Here is a 20,352-nt window from a genome sequence, read left to right on the forward strand (position 1 = left end):
TTTTTTCCATCTGTGAAACCGCTTTTCCGCTTGACGGGCTTCGTGATAAGTCTCTGCGCGTGCCCGCGTTCTTTGAGAATGCAACATTACTCGGTATGCGGCATTCTTCCGTTCCGTTGCTAGCTTACATTCATCGTCAAACCAGCCGTTCCGACTCCTTTTGCGGCTGGGGCCAAGTATGTTTGTGGCCGTACCCATAATAACGCTCTTCAGGTGATCGTGAAGATCATTTCTTGATGCTTCATATCCAGGACATCTGTTGACTGCGGTTATTGCGGCATCCATTTCCCCCTTACAGGTGTTGCGGAGATGGCTTCAGTGTTAACTCTCACGTGATTGGGGAATTCTGGGTGGTGTTGTTATCCGAGTCCGGAGCACCATGCCAACGGCATAGTGATCCGGGATGTACAAGATGAATTAGTGTTGTAAAATGTAATATGCGAGCGAACTTTCCCGACTTGGAGCGAACTTCACCGGCGTCAAATATTCATTGATTTACAGCGCGCATTGCACTTTTTTGAAAATTTCGAGCTTCCCAGCCGGAAAAAATATTTTTGCTTCGAGGGGTTAATAAACAATACCTTCCTTACTTTCAAAATGAAACTTAGGCTTTTTCTATAATATGCTTGTAAAATATAATATTTCCACTTACCCAATGAAGTTTATATTTATAACATTGCACTATTATTCTTAAAATTTTTATTCGTTTCACTGCCCTTGAATAAGTGGCTTAGACCAATCAAACATTTTCCACAACCAAGTTGGGAAATCGGAAGCTGAGCGCTTCAGGTATGAAATGTGTATTTTTTTATATAGACATTTGAATGTGCATTTGTCCCATTAAATCGTAGCACATAATATATGAATAGATATGTGATCTACATTCAGGTGACACTCACAATCAAAGTCTCGGATTTGCAAAAAAGCGACAACTTTGACCTTTTGTAATGAACTTATGGGAAATAGGAGGATCAAACGCGTATACTAAATGGCTGAGAACGACCTAGAGGGAAGAGCTATCCCAGAAAGCTAAGAAGCTGGCGAGATTGACGTGAAGTTTCGCCCACAAAGACTGAAGCTCCATCAAATTGCTCGGGAATGTGGTGGGTCCTTTGAGCGCTTTGATCCCTTACGTGTCATTAATACAAAATTAACGTGTCTATGCCGATGCGTGGGTCCGTACCGGATTTCAAAACAAACTATAAACAAAGAAACTCGCGACGGGCTAACGATGAAAACTAGAACGCGAGCTAACACTGGAAAATAGAAACAAGTCGGAATACCGGAAGCTCGTGCTTCGGGTATAAAGATTTTGTGTTCATCTTATGTAGGAAATTTCAACGCACATTTTTCTATCCGTATATTCAACATAATCTTTCATATTTTTCCAAACTACGAGACATACGTACATATTACAGCCATAGATATTCCGCTCACCTTAAACAAACAAACTGTCTATTTCCGAATACTGTACACATACATGCACGTATATAAATGAATCGTACCCATATTTCCGATTTACTTCTTATATCTATTTGAATTAGGCACTACCCGCAAAGTTCATTATACCTACATACACACGTGTCTGGTTGACAAATAACAAAAAACTAAAACAAAATAATTCTCCGCGACCCAATTCATAAGAACTCATTTCGTTGTGGTATTGACGAATTGATATGTGATGATGACGTCATGCAGGTTGTAGAGTGCACGAAATTCACAAAAAAATGTAAAGTTTCATCCCCTATAACTTTGCTAATAGTAGTAGGATTTTCTTCAAACTTGACCAAACTGTGCATTATGTTCTTCATTACACGCATGCCGAATTTTGTACTTCTAGGATGAACACAAGGGGGGTGCCGGGTAAATTTCTAAAATGTGGAAATATACTATTATTAACTTTATTTGTGCAGATATCGGAACCAGATATATTTTGAGGCCTAGATTTACTAGAGATACACCACTGTGATTTTTTTCAGATTTTTCGGTTGTATAAGTTCTGAGAAGGAGACCTGTTACACTTTTTGTGGGTCATATTTTGAGCCCTCACTCCCCTATGTTTCACCCAAAATCAAATATTGAACCAGTTTTGAAAAGTACTAATTGAGACCGTTTATTTGATACCCCACATGGCTACATTCTGTGAAAAAAATATTTGCACCCTCCATTCACATGTATGGGGAGCCCCCCCTTAAATTTAACACAAAATGGCGTCACTTACTGCATGTAAAGGGAACAGATTACATACTCTCATCAATTTTCGTGACAATCGGTCCAGCTGTTTCCGAATAAATCGGGTGTGACAGACAGACAGACAGACAGACAGACAGACAGACACCGTCTCGATTCTAATAAGGTTTTGTTTCATACAAAACCTTAAAAAAACGGCTCGACCGCGCGTGTGGTGTTGTAAATCTGCGGACCCGAGTGCGCTGATCATAGTTTCTTCTTCCTGAGATATTTATTGACGCGCGGCGAGCAAAAAAAAAATAATACTTACACGTTGATTCACTCCGAGCTCGGCGTGGTGTGTATTTATTAAAAATATTTAGACCATTAAAATACGATTATGTAATCTACTACTTCATTTTCTTCGAGATACCAAAACTCGACCGAATTTTCCTTTCAAAAGCACTTTGGGAGTTCGTGGTTGCTTCGCACTTCGCGTTGCGTTAGCAATGAAACAATGAACTCTTAACCAAAACCTCTTAAATCACTCGCTGTCCACGGAACGGGTACAAATCAAAATCGTTTCAGTCCTTTTCTCACTCCAGCCTTAACCTTCACACCTTCTTGGATGCGCACTGTGATCGGGCTGCGAAAATGACACTTTTGGTTTGCATTGTGATATCACCGGAATGATTGTAACACCAGAATGTCCACCGATCACCGGAATATCAACGGTATTCACATCAACTTTACATGAATCAGAAATGAATTTACGAGAACGGACAATATCCAAAGTTGAAACACCGAGGAGACGTAGGGGATAGTACTTTCCTTTGAATTTTAAAAGTTCTGCGGCAAGTGGTACACACGAGTTCTCAGGATTTGTAATAATCACAATTAAAGCCTTTGAACAATGGCCGAAGTCAAATCGCGAACGACACCAGCATTAGTGTTGAACAAATCATCTCGAGTCCTTCCAGGTTTACGTGGCACGCCCTCTGAGATAAAAACTTTATCGGCACCTTTAAAACAATCAGCAACTTGGTCTGCTCCAACGTACCCCTTTACACCCCTGGCTGTGTCGATGTTGGAAAGATCGGCTTCAAAAGTCAGAACAGGGGCTGTTCGATACCACCAGATGCTCTAGCGAAAAATCCCCGATGGTTACCTCCCGTCTTCATGGCTGTCTCCGGTGTCAATCCAAACCTTTCTTCTATCTCACCGGCAAGCCCAGTTTTTCCAACAAGAACCGGTTCATGGGGACCGCTACGCTCGCCTTGAACTTTGTTGAACTCCGAGAGGTTAATTCGCTCAAATGCATTCAATAATGCGCAATCTACGGCCAATATTAGGGTAATTGTACATTATGGAAAGCATTTGAGCAAATTGATACAGAATGAGGCGGCTGAGATTCCACCCCCGTCGCGAAACCCCGATCATTACACTTTGTCAGTAATAGTGCGATTTCCACCAAACATGCTTTATGATATAGCTTACATTATTGAAAATTTGGTGGTGCTAGGATGAACTTAAGGACGATTTTGCAGCCAATTACTAAAAATTATACTAATACACTATTATTAACTTTATTTGAACAGATACACTATTATTAACTTTATTTGAACAGATATCGGTATGACGGGTACTTCGGAGCCTAGGCACCATATAGTCGCAGCTTCTTGATTTTTTTTTAGATACTTCGGTGGAGTATGTGAGAATGGGTCCGTTAAAGAAATGATCACTTTCGACCCTCGCGCTCCGCACCTTTCCAACAAATGTCAACACTAAGATGGGCTTTGGAAAGTACTAACTGAGACGTTTCATTTGATACCCCAGATGAAGAAAAAAATGTACACCTTCTTAAATTCGATGTAAAATTATGTAACCCACTGTATGCGTGAGCGTTCACAGTTGCCATCTTTTTTTCGGGCTGTTTTTGTGTTCGTCTGGTTGTTTTTTATGAAAGTAAATAACGTATATACACTAAAAACATTGTACAAATGGAGCCAGTTCACTTAAATATATTGCATTACAAATGCATAGACATTCCTACACATGAAACGCTGAGCTTCGCCATTTTCGATTTGTTTGTTGTTGCCTAATTGTGAGGCGAGCCTATTGAGTGATTTCGTTCTAACTTCAAGCCATGGAATAATCCTAGATTTACCGAGTTAGATAGTCTCACCTAATGGGTTTTGTTCGGGAGGAGGTATGAACTGATAATGAGTACCGACGAACTCGAGACATGCAATTTGAGAGGTCTTGGTACTCTCATTATAACGATCGAGCTGATGAAGGAAATTTCATACTCGGTTTTCCCTGAAATAAAATGTAGAACCACATAGGTATTAGAAGGCGTTTTTAATGTCAAATGCAAAATTTGAACAAAAGTAAAACTGTGAAAGCGTTTTGAAAAAAAATACTGGGTGAGTGGCATGAAAGGAATTTCACGGGATCTGAGAAATCAGAAATGGCCACTACTTTTCAATTACAGAGGCTTCAATGTACTAGTCACCTAAAATAAAGGGGGAGATGCAGTGAAGGCAGTAATACTAGGATTCAAAATTATTAATACGAATTAGTCCAACTTTGTTGATCCTTTCAAATCAAGGCGTGTTTTCATTTAAAATGTTTAGTTGCGGAAGAACTCTGGACTTTTCAAACAATTTTGCAATATTTGTATCCTAAAATTTATGCCTGATTATAACATAACGTAATTCCTTGAGAAATATTTAACCAACTTCATCTGAGCTAAAACGGGAAGCTCATATATGTATCTAAATAATTATGACAATAATCATACTCACAATTAACAGAAATTAATGCAACTAAATAATTCCAAGTAATCACCTCAAATGCCAACACCACTCACCAAATCCATAATCTTCGGTCCGATAACTCTCGTGTACCCTCTCTTCTCGACAAAAACCTGGGAAAGTTATTTTCAGGACAACTTAGCTAGCCATTACTTGCATAATTTTGTTGACAGCGGGTTAGCAATTTACTTGATGGTAAATATTTAAGAAGAGCTCTAAACTTAAACGGGTGCCGGAGCAAGTTTGAGTAGAAGGGAAAAAATAGTTAAGAAAGATGGAAGGGGCGAAAGGAAAAATACAGCATCGGCTTACATTTCACACAGGACTCAGCCCAGACGATTGTAATAATATGGGTCACGATAGGATCTGAGGCGTATATCCAGTTTAATGGATAATTTCCGCAATGATAGAGTACATTGGAGCAAAGTCAGATGGGAGAAATGAGAATGTACGTGGGGCGTTGGGGTGCAAATGCGGATTTTGATGGGAATTTTATAACAAAGTTCATGCCGGCAATAAATTGAGGTTGTCCTCAGGGCCGCGACAAGGTGTTCTAAAATTCAGGTTTATTATGCTCTTGAAAGCAAATAGCTGAACTAAGCAGTTCGAGGTAGGTTTCAGCGAAAAAGGATCGAGGTTAAGTATCCTGGATATGCTTTATTGTATACTGCTTGTAATATTCATTTGTGACATCTGACAATTCGAGCCATCAAATATATCTCTGTATAGCAACATATGTATTTATTGTAATAACTTAACTCAATATGGCGGTTATCAATTTCCCGGTCGAGCGGGGACTATGTTGTTATCAGCGACCGCCGTACTTGGCGTCACACGATCCATTAGCAAGGCTGGATTCTCTCCTAGTTTTCTACGTTAAATTTGGAAATGTGGTCGAAGCTGAAGTTAAATTGATATTACACATAAATATTGACTCAGTTATAATCTGCCGGAATAGTTATAAATACAGAGCGTCTATTTCGAAATACTATACCTTAGGGTAACGGTCGGAAAATTTAGGAAAACAAACAAGTCGGGGAAACCGGAAGCTAAACGTTTCAGGTACGAAAGGTTTTGTGTATTCCTTTGTACGTAGCACGTAATATATCCATATATTATGTGAGAGTATCCACTTTCGGGTGATATTGACATTCATAGTCTTCAATTTTCAAAGAAGCAACAAATTTGAGGTATTATAACTTTGTTAGTAATAGTGCGATTTCTACCAAACATGGTAAGATCATGCTCTATATTATAGCCTATATCACTGCAAAATTTCATGGTACTAGGATGAACTTACGGGGGGTTTCTAGCCAATTACAAAAAATTATAGTAATATACTATTATTAACTTTATTTAAACAGATATCGGCATGGAAGGTATTTCGGAGCCCAGGCACTATATAGTGGCAGCCTCTTGATTTTTTTCATATTTTTCGGTTTGGTAGTTCTGAGAATGGCCCCCTTAAAGAAGTGATCACTTTCAACCCCCCGCGCTCCCCACCCTTCCAACGAATGTCAAAACTGAAAACGGCTTTGAAAAGTACTAATCGAGACCTTTCATTTGATACCCCACATGACTATATTTGATGAAAAAAAATTTTACACCCCCCTTTTGCATGTATGGGGACCCCCCTTAAATTCGACGTAAAAGGATGTAATTCACTGCATGCGTGAGCGTTCACAGTTCCCACCTTTCTACCAAATTTGGTGTCAATCGCTATAACCGTCTCCGAGAAAAATGCGTGTGACGGACAGACAGACAGACAGACAGACAGACAGTAAACCGATTTTAATAAGGTTTTGTGTTTGCACAAAACCTTAAAAAGGAGGAAGGAAAAGAAGGAAGGACGCCTTTATCATTAATTGTGCTATGCAAAAAAAAACTTATAATAGCTCCGCGGAAAAACCGATGAGTTGAAAACATAGAAACACTGGAATATTATAGTTCTGAGCTATTACTACAGAGGATGTTTGGTCTATTAATTATTTGCAAGTATTCATACAGTGTCCGGATAGCTCAGTGGTTAGAGTACTAGGTTGTCGTACGGAAGGTCGCAGCTCAAATCTCACTGACATTGGATACCAAACGGCTTAGCTGTATATGAATACCTGAGTCAAATCAGGGTAATAATCTCAATGTTGACCCCGTTGCCTCCTACAGGGTACTGAAATCCTGTAGTGTACCGCCATGGTCTTGAAGGATGTGCTCTAACATATTTCAAGGCCCTGATTCAATATGATGCGCCAACGATTATTATATTCCGAGTTGTCACAATTTCGGCAGGTGCCGGATTTTACCTAATACTAGCACAAATTGCCAAACATTTAGGCTCGGACGATCTTACCAACTTAACTTATAAATTATAAAGTGACGCTGGTGGTGGTGGCCGGTGGTAGGTCAATTGGAGGATCCGTCGAGAACTCCCCGCAGCATCGAGGACGTACGGAAGTTGCATGGTTTGAACCAAACAGTGTAAGAGTCCCAGGACATCAAGGGAAGCCGTAAGGGATTTAGGTACAATATAGCCGACAATATTATGGGAACTATAACCACCCGCTCCAGATACCAAATTTTTTTGATTTTCCGAGCCTTCTTCTCCATGTATTTCCGTTCAATGTTGCTATTATGGGGATAGCAACATCAATAATACACACGGAGCGACCCGTCTTGTCAACTAGCAGTACGTCAGGCTTGTTGTGTGGAGTATGGCGACCAGTCAGAACTTGCCGGTCCCAACGCATGCGGCAAGCAGAACTATCAAGTACTACCTGCAGCTCATATCGGTAAACCGGACATGTTTCCATGATCAGCCCACGCTTATATGTAAGGTTTTGATGAATAACCATAAACAGCGTTATGCCTGGTGATGTATTGCACCGGTGCAATAATAGTGCAGCCAAGAATGAGATGGTACAACGTCTCTAACGCACTGGTTGTTCTCTACCCGCTATTTCATGATGTGCTTTTATAAGCTCGAATGGCGACCACGCTGTCCTGAATGAAGTTGTGTCGCCATGTGAACCACGCCCCCACCTCCTATGTCACGAGGTAGATTCATCGGCTCCATGGCAGAGTTTGGATTCATTCGGAATTTGGACATAGTAGTCCATATCCGTCGCTGGACGTTTTCCAGATTGGTCCCCCTCCACGCAATATTCCGAGTGCATAAGCAAGTGAAAGGATAGCAAATACATTCAATGCGCTTATTTTATTCTTCCCCGAGAGATGCGATTTCAGTATCACCTTTATACGTCGCAGGATTTCGGACAGCAGAGCATCCTTCAGATCACCAACTCGAGCATAGATTCCCTACAGTTCTTAGATATTTGTAGAAGTCTGTCTTGGTCATAACTTCGAATTTGAGGTTATCAATGCTATGTCTGGCATGCATCTCGTGATCACCTTCACGGATGGCTTGGATTAGATACTTGTTTAATTCAAATTCCGTCCAAATATCACGGCTGAGCATGTCTATTATTCGCAAAAGAATTCTAAGGTGCGGTTTGATGTCATCTAGGCACATAAAGTGTGTCAGTTCGCACGTAGCCCATATTTGATTGCAAAACCATGGCCTCTAGCATCATTCAGTAGCCATGAAATGGGTTAAGTGTCATTCAAAACCAAAGGGGACTCAAAGAACTCCTCTGAAAGATGCCTTTCCGTATGCAGATAAGCTTTGAGGTGTTGGAATACTCAAATGTATGCACTGATTAGGTGGTATGCTACCCTTCCATGACTGTCGCCAAAAAACCTTGTCATAATCGATGTAGCAACTAAAGAAGTTTTTGGTCTCTAGTTGCTTGTGCTACAACTACCAAGTCGATAATAAGTTGTTTTTGGGAACCCCTTGATCCGACTCGGCAGCCCTTCTGCTCCTCGTATAGAATATTGTTGGTCTCGAGGTCCACATTGACTCTTGCCCTAATAAAGGACGTTATGAATTTATAGAAGTTTGGTAAGCAAGTAATTGGTCTTGTCTTCACGGGGGCCTGCACCGCATCCTTTTTTTGAGACAAGGTAGGTAATTCCCGCAGCGAAGAAAGGTGGAAATTCCTCTAGCCGACTCATGACCTGATTTATGCTATGTGCCAACCGACTGTGTACGCTGGCAAATTTCTTATACCAGAAATTCTGCACCCGATCCAGAACAGGGCCCCTCCAGTTTAACTTCCTCTTCGATAACATCCATTCAGAACACTCAGCATGCTGGGCGGATAACCCCAAAAGTCCACCCCAATAATCTTTCGCTTCAGTTACCGGAAACTGTACGATCTGGACGCTGTTGGGATTCGGTGAGGGATCTGAAAAAAACTGCGCTGTCAGTCCTGACCTGAATCAGCCTAGCAATGACCTGCCTAAGTGAATCCCGCCGACTTTCTAGATGAATTTTCCACGGTGGATTTATTCGGTCACTCAAACCAATAACGCAAAAGCGAATCTTCTGACCGTGCAATCTGACATCCGTAACTGCACCACAATACACAAGTGATGGTAGTTACAGCAGCGTTATATCAACACACAGCCGGGATTCAATCTCATCATTGATTTGAGATAAAATTCTCAGATTTGCTGGAGACGCAAAGAGCCTGTCGCTTGCAGTGCGCCCCCATCGACTCTCGGTTACCAGTTTCCGCGATAACCTCAAGTCAAACACACTTCCTGATGATGGCCGGGATTGTGTCGCTGCGAGTTATTTAGCGGCACTGGTCTGCGACTCGTTGCACAGTTACATGCGCGAATTGCGGGAAACGCTCGATGAATCCCTGGTGCAAAAAGAGCGGTAAGATTTTGTATCCGCCATTGCCGTTATTGAATAGTAGGAGCGGATGATGAAGAGATTCATTTCCTCAGTCCACTTTATCCACTGCCTACGCAAACCTGCTGAAGTGGTCGCCACAGATTGTGGCAAAACAGCTGCAGCAAGCGGAGCAATGCTCCATTACTGGAGCCCAACCCAGTTACCAAGTCAGTGTGCGGAATTAATTTGCATTCATACCCGCAGCCGGAGAACAGAAACCGCATCTTTATCAAACAGAATATAAAGTGAAATACATGTATTCGATGAGTGGATATCTAACTGTTTACGCTGACTAACCAAGTAACTTATATATCCAGTTAAAGAAACTTCGCCTTTCTAAATGTGCCATGAAACTGCTGTCATTAAAGTGTGATTTAGTTTTACAATTGGTATATGACATCTAATACATACATCTAATATATATACATATATCTAATACATCTAATAACCTGGTCTTGCGCTAAATGAAATTAATAAGCTGGGACAGAAAACAATTGTCTTAAAAGATTTGGGGCAGTATACCAGAAGCGGATAAGACGATCCCACTACCGAAAGGGATTAAGACTGAATGAAATGAAGATATCAGAAGTCGATGAAGTATCATTTAGGCATTGAATGAAATAATTTGAAATAAGAGCGTTAAAGCTGCACATCATCTACCGAAATGTTCTATATATTCCAGACAAAATAGAGAATGAACTCACTTTGTCAGTGATTTTTACCAGACTTGGTGGTATGCTTTATATCTATATTACTGCAGCCTTATCATTCTAGGATTAACTTAAGCTGAATTTCCACTCAATTTATCTTTTAACTTTAATAGAACGGATATCAATATGAAAGGTATTTTGAGACCTAGATACCCTTAAAAACCATAAGTCGACAGGAGTCGATTGAATTACAACTAAACTCATGAAATATGGAGGCAACCAACTACATCAAGTGGTTCGTCAACTGATGCTCAAGTTGTGGTGCAGCAAATTAATGCCTAATGACTGGCAAGGAGGTATTATTTGTTCCACACATGAAAAGGGAAATAACACGCAGTGCATAATTATAGAGGTATTACGTTGCTGAGCAGATATTCTCGGGTATCTTACTAAGCCGGGTAGCCCCATACGCCCAGTACATCATCGACCCATACTAAAGAGGCAAGCAAATCAACAATAGCGCAGATTTTCTCCGAGTAGGAAGCGATGGATAAAAGTTTGGAACATGGCCATCATCTTTTCATTGACCTCAAGGCTGCATATCGTAGCATAGCCTGGTAAAACTGCCCTCAGGATAAGATCATTCAGTATCAGACCGATCAGGCTAACCCTGACCAGTGTGCGAGGCCAGATAAAATCAGCAGAGGAGGTTGCCCTATGATAAATTGTATTTAACCTGGCCCCGGAAAAAGCGATTTGCGATACAGATGTAAATGAAAAAGGCAACATGTTTCTAAAGTCCACCTAACTACTGCCCTATGCTGACGATAATGGGAAGAAAAACCCGAGATGTACAACCTACCTTATTACTATTATTCTGTTAAGGGGGAATTGCATTGCGTCCTTAAAGGACCATTGGGCCGCTTTTACTGTTTATAGTGTATTTATTAATTGTAGTATGTCAAGTAAGCCTATAGGTATTTTAATATATTCCCTACCTCCAAGTATTTCATCTTGGCATTTAGTATTAAGTACTCTTCCAGGTGCCACGATCTACTTTGCACAAGTGCCAGACGCTGTTCCAGAACTTGTATAGACTTTTCAACCCACTCCGCACAGAACCTGCAGGCAGTGTAGATATCCCCAGCTGCCCCAGGTGATAGTTTAGTCAGCAGTAACTAGTGAGTATTCTCATTACAATATAGAAGTTATTCTTAGTGAGGCTTAAACAGTCCTGTATTCACATCGGTTCGCATCCCCTAATAAACACCCACGACTTTTCCATTCCTGGTAGGATCGCCAAGTATAGTTCTCTCAGCCGTTCTTCTTAATTTTTCAATGTCATAGTCATAAACCTGTTTTCGATTCCACAGAAGGATTGCGGGTAGATTCGTTCCTGCTCCCTTCTTGGCCAGTTCGTCTGCTGCCTCATTGCCTTCCAACCCAACATGGCCTGGAACATACAGTATCCAGACTTTATTGTTCGAATTGAGAGTATTGAGTGTCTTAAGGCATTCCCATATCAGTTTAGAGTTTACCTGGTTGGACCTTAGTGTTTTGATCGCCACTTGGCTGTCAGTCAAAATAGCAATATTCTGTCCCTGTAGTTCCTTTAGAGATTAAAGGGGGCACATCTGTCGACGGCGTATATTTCCGGCTGTAATATACCAGAGTGCTTACCCATTGGTTCCATGCACATTTTCGTTGGACCAATAACCCTGGCGTCCGCTCCCGCTGCTATGAGGGATCCGCAATGTACCAAGCAATCAGCTACAAAGTTGGTTTAGTTTAAGCCGCATGTCACAGACACGCTCTATTTTTTGTCGCCTTATTACTCCAACATAAATTCTTATCGAAGTAAAATTTCGTGGTCATGTTGTCCCTTGGTATCAGTAATTCGGCGTACCGCCTGGAAAGGTACCTTCGGGTATCCTGAAGATTACCTTTCTCGCATGCATCTGTATGTACAGATGAAAGAAGTTAATCCCAGAAGACAGTGTGTACATGGGAGACTACAACTTTGAGGCCGTTGATAATTTCTCCTACCTAGCTTCGGAAATTCCAACCGAGAATAACTATGATGATGAAATTCGCGCACGGTTGTTGGCAGCCAACATAGTCTGCTTTAGCTTACAAAATTCGGTAAGACTCGAAACGTTTCACCATATCGAAATTCTTACTGTGTCAGTCCTCATGTATTCTTTGGAGAGTTCTTAGTAAGGAAAATTACCGCATCCGAGAGAAGTATCCTCCGAAGAATTTTAGGCCCTCTACCGGAAGATGGACGACTCCTAAGTCGAAATTTATAAGCGATATTACATCGATCCGCTTGTGCACAAAATCTGGCCAATAGAGTCACTTAATCCGTAAGTGTAACAATGACACAACATAAACCGTCTGGGAAATATCCATGATAGAAAACAAAAGCATGGCAGACACAGCCTCAGAGGGAGCGATGGCGTAGGACGGAACACTAGACAATTTTCAGGAATATCGGAATGGTGGACTTCCTCGCGAAGCCAAGATATCTGCAGTTACTGCGGCAGGCCTAGAGGAGATAGTGTTTGTTGGGCCGTTAATTATGATGATATGAAAGAAAACCCGAGCAAAAGCCGAAATCTGCCATTCTTACAGTGTCACAAGCGACTCAAGTGACACTATTCTGCCATCAAACAAAAAAGTGCTGATGATCGTCTTGGGACTGACCAGGCCTACATTAGCCACTAGAAAAACGCGATGGATGGAGGGAGGAAGCTTCTGCACCCACGGCAGTCGTCAGCAAATAAATAGAAACCCAAAGGAATGAAAATGGAGAATGAACCTTGGTTCTCACACTCACAAAGAGGTGAAAAAATAACAATGGTACGAATTCACCCGGAGGGAATTGTCATCTCCAGCCCACGCAATCTTATTTAAGCAAAGATACTAAAAAAGGTCAAAGCTGACCTCAACTTAAACGATCGAGGTGGAAATGTCGGCAACGGTCCCAGAAAAGCGATCTCATGTTTGAGCTGAAAAAAATCCAGCTTGGGTAAAATCTAACCTCTCAGCGATCTCTGAATGTAGCGGCAATTCCTTCAGTAACAGATGAGCTGTTAGAGATCTTCAGCAGAATAGGTAACAACGAAGATCCCCGCCTGGGCGGTTCTTAAGCTCGGCATGAAGTCCAGACAGGACGTGTTCATTGGGTTGTCCCTAGTAACCTAGACGTGAGAAATGCATTCAGTTCGTCCAATTATAGCCATCTATGGTTCCTGAGGGCAATTGGTGCCTATCCAGCTACTATTGCGATGGCTGCTTGCAAAAACGAAGGGTCTGATATGACACCAATGACGGACCTCAGGAATATGTTGTCTTCGTGAGTGTCCGACACGGCTTTTAATTGGACACACTGCTATGGAACATCATTCACAAAGGTGTATTTTATCTTCCAGTTCCGGAGAAAGCAACGGTGGTGATTTACGATTGTTGTCGCAAAGAATCTCAAAGATATTGATGTGTACTCATGCAAGTCAATTAGGTCTGTCATGGTTTGTTTCGATAGCAGGTTTCTGGTACTTGCTGCGAAAAGCGCGGGACCGACCGTCATCGCTAGGTACTGTACACTCGCATTAAAATTGGCGATGAAAAACTCAATTTTAAGCAGCACGTAGGGGATCCTATTGAAAAAGCATCCAACACCAGTATGGTTTTAGCAAGAATGATTCCGAATGTTAGAGGGTCGGACCACATTTACAGGCTGCATATAAGCACAGCGGTAAGTTTTGCTTTACTATTGGCAGTCCCAGTTTGGGGAACAGCGCTGCATGTTTTATGTTATGCATATAAACTGAAGAGGGTATTTCTCCAGACCTGCTCAGATGATGCGGATTTCATCATCTCGGGAATGTCGCCGATCGATATCTTGGGAGACAAGATGGCGAACATATTATATGTAACATCAATTTAATCTCTCCTCTCTCAAGTAAGACCCAAAGTCTGCTGATTTTCGGTTTGTAGATCAATAACAAGTCGAAAACTGAAAGTTCGGCTTGTTGTTTAAGCTTGCACTAAATTTATGCCGTCTCAATGGCAGTTTTAGTTATTATAACTTTCTATCCTACTATGTATATTAAGTAGGATTTCCACCAAACTTTCCAGTATCATTTTCCATATTGACATTGGTTACTAAAGGTTACGACAAATGCAAATTGGTCCCAGCTATAATGCATTAATCCTTGTCTGTGAGCTAAATGTGGGTTTCTTAACTAGGTAAGATGGAGAAACTTGGCACATGAGTATTTACGTCTTGTAAAAAACTCCTTAGTGTGGCGTCAAAAGCACGACATACGACTAGAACGTTAATTTGAAATGACTAAAAACCTTCCGAGCTTTGGTAGCTGACGTATTGAATACAGTGCTGCCAATGCCTTAGCGACTACTTGAAACAAAGCCCTGTAACGTGCCTACCGTTGACTATATCGTTATTGCGAGCACTTTTATTGGCCATAGCCAGCAATTTCTAATATCAGTGTCACAAGCGTTGATGAAACAATGAAATAAATGAAATCGAGCAGAGCAACAGGACATGACAACATCGTAGCTGAGTTCAGGGGAGTCAACATCCAGGATCTAGTACTCTGGCTTGATGAGTTCTTCAATCGCGCTATTGGGAAGGACACAATGCCATCTGGCTAGTAAGAAAACATGAAAGGTCTATTTAATATGAAAAATAAGGCAGTCCACTAGAATGTTAAAACTTCCGCCCGATACGGTTGCTGTTCCACATCCTGAAGATTTCTATAGGCATTCTTGACAACAGTATTCACGGAATCGTTGGAATAACCATGAACCAAACTGGGGATGACAAGAACTACAGGACTATTGACGAAATGCACGCAGTGCGGTTGGCCACTGTCACATGGAACATCCAAAGTCCAACACAATAAAAAATACTCTATGCAGGGGATGTTTTTCTGACGTTTCATAACATGGTCTCAGATTGAATCTAAATAAAACAGAGTTCACGATTGATTCCAATGAAACAGGCACTATCACTGTCCGTGGTAGTGACAATGGCGAACCGCGCTATGAAACTGCTACTTCTCAAAACCACTTTCAGATAAGTATTATAATAGAATCACTGTACAATGGCGGTGACAGCATCTCGGTAAGGGCAAACTGTGAAAACAAGTCCTTTAATTCAGCTTTGACAGTGATTTGACTCAGAAGTACAGAAATTGGAATGCCAATTTATGTTGAAGAGCGTCAGCGCATCTGTGCTGGCTCTAGAAACAAATTGCGTATCTCCATTTTGTAGCTTCAGCAAAACACAAATAATAGCGGTGGATGGAATTAAAAGAAAACAGAGGCATTTAATAAATAAGCATCACATTTTGGACTGAAAATAAACACCAACAAATCCAAGGGTCTCAGTCGGACAGATCATCACCCTCTCCCAATCTCCATTAATAAGTAGACAGCGTTGATCAATTTTTATATCAAGGAAGCGTGGTTCCGGCGATAAAATGCCACCGTCGTGGTTTCAGCAAATCGTTTTTTTTCCCATATTTTGAAAGTGGGAGACGAGAAATGCATTGACCGTTCCCAGCGTAAGGTTGCTGAAGCCGCAAAAAGGGCCAGGATTCAACACAGGAAGGAAAATGCGGTCAACCGAGAACATTTTTTAATGAACTCTACTGCCCTCACTTTGCAGACTGAATAGTAAGTTTCAGCAATCATGTTTCATGCCATAGTTTATCTCTAAACGCGTTTTCCCGTATGCAAACTTTTTTTAAATATTGGGGCATCATTTTTACCAGAAATGTTTATCGAATTCTGCAGTGAACATCTCGCTATGATTTCCTGAGACAGTTTTTGAAAATTTTAGTTTGTTCCATTTTTGCAGCCATTGAAAGCTGAAAAACAGGGTAAAATACAGTGATATATATTTTTGCTAAAATTCAAAATAATAAATAGATTTCGGATAGATAAAATGATGCCACAAAGTCGCCCATGACGTTTGAAGGACACAAGAAAAACGAAAGGTATTTTCCAAAATTATCTTTAAAAAGTCAAAACATGTACAAATTAAATTAAAAAAAATCATTAGATTATCTTCAGTGATTGCTTTGCAACTAATTCCCAAAATAGGCTTAAATTTGCGCTTGTCTGTAGAAGACAGTCACCTCAACCCCAAGACCAAGTTCAGACCGTTCTGTGCTGGTGATCTTTCTGTGTTTCTATATGGGAGTTGCACATGGACAGCGACCCGCACTGCCATTCCAGAGCTCAAAGCCTTTCAGAACACTTCTCTGCGATATATCATCGGAGTACGTTGGCCTGATAATATTGCAACCGATTTGGTCAACGAACATACCTACCCGTACGCAATGTAATCGAAAGACAGAAGTGGCAATGAATAGGTCACGTATTAAGCATGGGTGACATTGACATTGTTGGCTACGCATCCACCCTACCAAGATCGCCCCAAGCGCACTTGGCGTAGAATAATGGAGAAGGAATGTGGGCGCCTTGGGAAGCCGTGCGGGGAGCTGAAGGAACTGCGGTTAGAATCCGATAATTATGTGCTCATTAAGTTCATCTGATTGAATTCATTTTATATCATTTTGCATCTGGTGCTATTCATTATCGATGCATTTTTTGTCAAATATGAGCCACATAGGGTGCTGTTAACTGGAATTGGCCCGAGTAATTTCGTTTTGAAATTCCTTTTAACACTGGTACATTCGATAATTTAGTTGTTGAATTTCCATAGAACTATAGGCTCCAGCGCGGTTTGCGATTGATTCGAGTTCCTGTAATCGCTGCGTTGGATTTCGATTAAAATTTTAATTGCCCTAAAATTAGGGCTTTGGCTAGGGCGACGGGCTAGACTCTGTGACAAGCACAGATTTTATGTTTTATTTACTACAAACAAAAAAGACAGACTAATTTGAAGAACGATAATAAACAATATCGCAACACGTAAACATAATTTGTGAAAAAAGTGTGCATGTCATAAATATGTTTAAAGTGTACCCCTTTATTCCCTGTTTTCGGAATTCGACCTCAAAAGACTGTATGGAAGAGGGAATCAAAGGGTCGAAAAGCAGGCATCCTGCAAAATTCGCGATTTTGTGACAGCATAGGTTGAAAAGTTCTTCTCTTGAAGGTGGAATGTATTTATCCTCATAATGAAAAACGAAACAGAAAGTGGAGAGAAGTAAATTAGTCCCCAACTATCATCATCAACAGCGCAACAACTAGTATCCTCTCTAGACCGGCCTTAATAAGGAACTGCAAGATTATTGTTTTGGAACGATCTTTGCCTTGTACAGTAAGATGCTTTGACCCTATGGTGAGACGTTTCGAGCGGAACAGTTTTTGTTAGCGGAAATAGGCTCTGTTGGCAGACAACAATCGTGCGCGGATTTCATCGTCGTACAATTTTAATCTGGCTATGCTATCATAGGCGGTTTTAAAGTCGATAAAGAGATGGTGCAACTGATGTCCATATTCTAACAGTTTTTCCATCGCTTGCCGCACAGAGAAAATCTGATCCTGTTGCTGATTTGCCTGGAGTGAAACCTCTTTGGTATGGGCCAATGATGTTCTGGACGTATGGGTCTATCCGGCCTAGCAAGATAGCGAAGAATATCTTATAGATGGTATTCAGCAACGTGATACCCCTATAATTGCTGCACTATGTGATATCTCCCTCGTCGTCAGGCATTGATTCGCTGTCCCATACCTTGAGCACAAGTTGATGAACCCCTTGCTGTAATTGGTCGCTTCCATATTTAATCAATTCGGCTGTAATTCCATCGGCTTCTGGCGACTTATGATTTTTAAGCCGATGAATTGCACGAACTGTTTCTTCTATGCTTGGTGCTGGCAGTATTAGTCCGTCGTCTTCAGTTGGCGGGACCTCCAATTCGCCTATGTTCAGGTTGTTCAGTAGTTCATTAAAGTACTCAACCCATCGCTCAAATATGCCCATTCTGTCGAAAATCAGATTTCCCTCTTTGTTTCGGTAGGATTAGTATCGAGGTGTATAAGGCTTCATCCTGCTGACTTGTTGGTAAAACTTGCGCGCCTGGTGCGTTGCTCCCTCTACTTTGCTAGTTCACAGACTTGTTGGTTCTCCTTTTCCTTTTCCGTTTGTGAAGTCGCTTCTCCCCCCAACGGAGTTCGTGATAAGTCTCCCTGCGTGCCCACGTTCTTTAAGAATGCAACATTACTCGGTATGCAGCTTTCTTCCGTTCCGTTGCTAGCTGACATTTATCGTCAAACTAGCCATTCCGACTCTTTTTGCGGCTGGGGCCAAGTATGCTTGTGGCCGTATTTATGACAACGTTCTTCAGGTGATTGCGAAGATCATTTATTGATGCTTCTTGCCCAGGATCTCTGTTGACTGCGGTTATTGCGGTATCCATTTCCCGCTGTTTTGTGGATGGCTTCAGTGCTAACTCCCACCTGATTGTCAGAGGGGATTCTGGGTGGTGCTGTTATTCGAGCTCGGAGCACCATGCCAACGAGATAGTGATCCGAATCTATATTGCACCACCACCCCCCCCCCCCCACCTCCAAAATATTTTGACATTCATCAAGGCTGAGAGGTGGCGGCGTTCGATCAACACGTAGTCAATTTGGTTGAAAATGTGCTGTCTGGGGAGGATGAAAATTCGTTTGTAGACCATTTTCCGCGCAAACCAGGAACTTCGAGGAACCATTTCGTGCGATACTGCTAACTGAATAATCGACAGTCCATTATGGTATCCCTATGTAAGCTATGGGAGCCGACCTATTGCCAGAAAACGGGCTCCATCTCTACTTGACTGTTGAAATCTCGAAGTATCCGGGACAGACTGCGAGGGTTCGTTCTACCGCTTCGTGGAATCTACTCCGAGCGCATGGTTTACTGCATAACTGCTATAATATATGATGTAGTGGCTCTTCTCCACAAACCGGTCCCTGTCCAACGCATCTCCTGCAACACTGTTACATCACCCCTATATATTGCCGGGTTCGTCGTTGTGTAGTCAATCCAGTCTGAGGTTCGTTTTGTGGCTTCGCAACATGTTGTTTTCCATGTAGAGTTGTTAGCCCTACCCAGCCCCCAACCTGGAGGACCAGTTGGTACAATTTGCCCCGTTTTAGGCACGGGAAACTCGCCTTCATCCTTCTCCGTCTGCAGCTTTTCGTTAAGAAAGAGCTCCCATCGGTCACCATGTGGGGGTGGAGACAGGGTTTGGTAGTATATATTAATTTTGGTGCACTATTTCTATTGGTATATACTATAAGAAAAACATGATTTTGAAAAACAGTTTTTTGAAAATAAGATACAAGACTGCCCCTTTAAATGCCAGCATCACGATGATAAGCCACTAAGGCTGAATCTGCGGTTCACGCTCACTGCCCATCGCGTTTATACTCCCGACGCGGCTTACGTCTAAAATGAACTTAAGGAGAGTTATTAGGTAAACTTCAAAATATAGAAAAACACCATTAATAATTTTAGCAGGTATCAGTAGAAGATATATTTTGAAGCCTAACTTTCATATACCTATTTGCTGTTGCGATTTGTTTTGCTTTTCAAGATCTTTTTCAGTTTTATGGACACACATTTTGAACCCTCACTCCCGTACATTTTGTCGGATTTCAAAGGCAAGTTTAGTTTCCAAAAGTTCTAATTCAAAGTCCACACCCTTTTCAGATGTATGTGTTCGGGGCCCCTTAAACTCAATACAAAATATGGATTGCATAGATCACTCATTTTCATCGAATTTCGTGACAGACGGACATCGAATTGACTTAGGCTTTGTTTTTCACGATACGTTAAAAACCAGAGTAGGAACTTCATTGCCCGGGGTTTACTATTTGGATTCGAACGTTTGGGACGACATTACCAGTGTGAAATGCGCATACATAAAGT

At 41.5% G+C, this 20,352-nt stretch overlaps 1 pseudogene; it reads right to left on the reverse strand.

Annotated features, from left to right (window-relative positions):
• Positions 1 to 2,776: 2,776 nt before the first annotated feature.
• LOC119653982 lies at positions 2,777 to 20,044 on the reverse strand (annotated as a pseudogene).
• Positions 20,045 to 20,352: the final 308 nt, after the last annotated feature.

Source organism: Hermetia illucens, chromosome 1 (assembly GCF_905115235.1).
Source record: "Hermetia illucens chromosome 1, iHerIll2.2.curated.20191125, whole genome shotgun sequence".
NCBI classification, from domain to species: Eukaryota; Metazoa; Arthropoda; class Insecta; order Diptera; family Stratiomyidae; genus Hermetia; species Hermetia illucens.